The 3,964-nt window shown below is 60.8% G+C and overlaps 1 pseudogene; it reads left to right on the forward strand.

The window, feature by feature from the left end:
• The first annotated feature begins 1,241 nt into the window (after window positions 1–1,241).
• Window positions 1,242–3,724, forward strand: LOC147974345 (uncharacterized; annotated as a pseudogene).
• Window positions 3,725–3,964: the final 240 nt, after the last annotated feature.

A 3,964-nucleotide genomic window follows, 5' to 3' on the forward strand; every position in this document is an offset into this window, starting at 1 on the left:
AACATCCCCTGCTCTCCTCGTCTCATGCATACACAGCACGAAATAGTCATATCGTCCACAAATCCCATCCTTTCAGCATGTAGCCGCGCCCGACGGCCGTGGACAGGGAGCACCGGGCCCCGGAGTGCGCCGCCCGCCATCTCTGACAAGGGGATTGGCCCGGTACAAAAAGCTGCAGCAGGATGAGCGTCCAATCGAGCTCTGTAGGCTGCCAGTGCAGCCTTATTCTCTAAACCTCAAACTAACTGACGAACTGACTATGTGCGGCAGGCTTAGGCTAACAATTCACCCCCTTAAGCCTACTGCATGGCGATGACACTAAGCTTCTCCGGCATCTCCACAAACCTGATCTTCCCCAACGCCTTGGTGAGGATGTCCGCGAGCTGGCCGTCAATACCAACATGGGATTGACGTCGAGCATGCCCTCGTCTATGCACTGACGAATGTACTGGTACTTGATGTCAATGTGGTTGTTCCGGTCGTGGTGCACCGGATTCTTGCTCAGAGCGATCGAAGATTTGTTGTCGACGAAGAGCTGAAATTTCTCCGCCGAACGCCCCGTCAGGTCGGCCAAGAGGAAGCTGAGCCACACCCCAGGCATGTCGCCGCCGATGCGGCCATGTACTCTGCCTGGCATGATGAAGTTTCCACCACCTTCTGCTTCTGTGAGGTCCAAGTGACAGTGCTGCCACCAAGGAAGACAACACCAGACGTGCTTTTGCGGTCGTTAACGTTGTCGGGGAGGTTGCTGTCACGGTAGCCGACGAGTAAGGGAGAGCCTGACCCCCTCTTGTAGCTGCACCCGTAGTGCAAAGTGCCACGGATGTACGTGAGAATTTGCTTCACCACAGCCCAGTGACGCGAGCTTGGCGCTTCCATGTATCGGCTGGTCACGCTGACAGCCAGAGCGATGTCAGGGAGGGTGTTGACGAGGTAGCGAAGACATCCGATGACGCTGCGGTATTCTGTGGCATCCACCCACGGCGAGCCATCCTCCTTGCTCAGTTTGAGCTGTTAGACTATACTGTATTTGTATACCGCATGTGTGTACGCATCGCCTCTGGCATACGGTGTAGCGCGTGCGTGTGATCGCGGCGCCCTCCCGCAGCGATGGTGGCGCACGATCTCTAGTAGTGGAGCACCCATGATTCCCTGGGCTGGCGTCCTCAAAGTGTATATATGACCCAGCCTAGAGCATGATCGAGTGTGATGATCAGTTCTCCCTAATCCTCTCAGTTTACATGGTATCAGACTCCCCCGACCAGCTCAATCCATTTGCGCCCGTAGCCGGTCCTACTTCCGGCGCCATGGACGACAACCCCGCCGTCTCTCCTCGCTCCTTTCAGCAAGGCGTTGACGGCGTCCTCCAAGCCGCTCCCCTGGCTGATGCAACACCTAGGGCTGGACACGAGCCGAGCCGAGCCGAGTTCGGTCCGAGCCTGGATTTGGCTCGCCATGAACGAGCCAAGCTGGACTCGGCTCGCTGGTTGAACGAGCCCGCATCTGGAGGCTCGGCTCATCTTGCCTATGGCTCGGTCCAGCCCGAGCAGCTCGTTTTGCCTCTGGAGGCTGGGTGCGTGGGCGTACGGGCGCATCAGGGGAGGCTGGAGCTTGACGACGTTGAGTGGAGCACGACCGAGACATGCCGGCGTGGCGAGGTCGGGCGTCTGGTGCGTCGAACGCAGGTGGCTAGCCTCCGTAGCAGTTGATCTTGCTTCCTCTCGTACGTGTGCATCCAGCCAACTCCAGGATTCAATCAACGTGATTCAAGTTTTGTACTTGTGTCCAAGAATCAATCAACAGGCTGGTGATGCGTGCATGCGCTGCGGCCGCTGGATGCGTTCGTGCGTGCCGACGCCGGCGGCAGGATGCGTCATGGTGGCATGCAGGAAATAGCTTGGCGAGAAGCGTGGGGCGGCGGCGGCGGCGGCGAACCCTAGCGGGAGGAGACAGTGGAGACGCCGCGACTCGCTAGGTTGGGCTGGTTGCGCTCCTCTGCTGGGCTGCGTGATTGCGTCGCGTCCTGGGCTTCGGCTTCAACGAGCCACCAAGCTGGACCGGGCCAAACAGGCTCAGCTCGGTCTGCCAACGGGCCCATTTCACGTGGCTCGGCTCGGCCTATTTAGCTCTCGGGCCAAGCTGAGTCGGGCCGAGCAGGAGCGAGCTCCGAGCCGAGCCTATTAGCCCGTCCGGACGTCTAACCCTAGCACCACCACCACCTCCTCCCGCCGATGCAACTGACGTTGCTGCGGTTCCTGCGGCACCGGCTGCACCACCACCTCCCGCTCTCCCCGCTCCGGTGCGTCCTTCCCAGCCTCCTTCTGCATCACCTACGCCCTCCGTCCCGTCCTCCATCTTGCAGACGGTTGACATTCGCCGCCATGTTCCCGTCACCCTCGACTTCCGTGCCAGCAACTACACGCAGTGGCGTCGCCACTTCGACACAATCGTCGACATATTTGGCCTCCGCGACCACTTCGACTCCGCAGCCGTCCATCACCACGGCGATCCAGAGTGGGACATGGTGGACCACGTCGTGGTGCATTGGCTCTACACCACCATTTCGCCAGAGCTCCTCGACGCCGTCATGCAGCCAGATGACACCGCGCTCACCGTCTGGGCGGCCATCGACGGGATCTTCCGTGACAACCAGCTTGCTCGTGCCGTGTACCTCGATGCCGAGTACCACGCCGTTGTTCAGGGCGACATGACGGTTATGGCGTACTACACCAAGCTCAAGCAGTTCACCGATCAGCTTCGGGACCTCGGGCAAACGGTGACCGAGCCACAGCAGGTCTTCAACCTCCTCCGCGGCTTGAACCGGCAGTACCACTCGGCCATCCCGCACATCACCTCGCAGGTCCTACTCCCATCTTTCCTGCAGGTGCGCTCCTTCCTCCTGCTTGAAGAGCACCGCGCCGAGCAGTCTATGCACGCTCTCGTCGCGGGCCGAGGCAGTTCCTCGACGCCACCCGCGACCCCGCCGAGCAACACCAACCAGGGGCGTGGGCGTCAGCGTCGCCGTGGACGTGGCAACGGCGGCGGCAAGCCTCCTTCGCCGTCTCCTTCGGCTCCCCGTCCTCCGACGTACCCCGCGCCGGCACCTGGTGCCAACTCGTGGACTGGCCTGGTTCAGGCCTGGCCGATGGCCTAGCGCGCGCCCGGCGCCGGCGTGCTCGGCCCACGCCCTGACACACCGCACCAGCAGGCCATGTTCGCGGCTCCGTCGCCACTGCCCCCGTCGTATGGCTACGGGGCTCCTCCTCTTGGGTATGTTGTCACCTCTCCTGGTTTCGGCAGCCCCAGAGCGAGCTCATCCATGACTTCCCACCAGGCCTGGGACATGGCCTCGCTGCAGGCCGCCCTCCACAGCGCCTCAACCGGCCCTTCGTCCTCTGGGAGTACACCGGAGTGGTACCTCGACTCCGGCACTGCGTCCCACATGACCTCCTCGCCAGGTAATCTTCTCTCTGCTCGCCCATCCTCTACTGATGCGTGCATCATTGTTGGCAGCGGCGAGCGCCTGCCCGTCACCCATGTTGGTGCTGGCTCGCTGATCACCGGCACATCCCCTGTTCCTCTTCGCAATGTTCTCGTTTCTCCTTCTCTTGTTAAAAATCTGCTTTCTATTCGCCAGCTTTGTCGTGATTATCCCATCTCTGTTGAATTTGACGCGCGTGGCTTTTCTGTTAAGGACCTTCGAAACAGGGTGGTGATTCTCTGATGTGATTCTGACGGCGACCTCTACCCTGTGGTGCGGCCCAAACTCCCCTCCTAGTGCATCTTCGTCGGCGTTGCTACGACCGACCTGTGGCACCAACGCCTTGGGCATCCCGGTGCTGCCTCGCTTCACACCATTGCTGATGATCTGCACCTGGAGTTCAGCCGCGAGCCGCCCATCTGTCATGCCTGTCGCTTGGGCAAGCACACTAGACTTCCGTTTCAGTCATCTAGCACCACTAGC

The sequence above is a fragment of the Triticum urartu genome, chromosome 4A, assembly GCF_056163025.1.
Source record: "Triticum urartu cultivar PI428250 chromosome 4A, HENAU_Tu73, whole genome shotgun sequence".
Taxonomy (NCBI): Eukaryota; Viridiplantae; Streptophyta; class Magnoliopsida; order Poales; family Poaceae; genus Triticum; species Triticum urartu.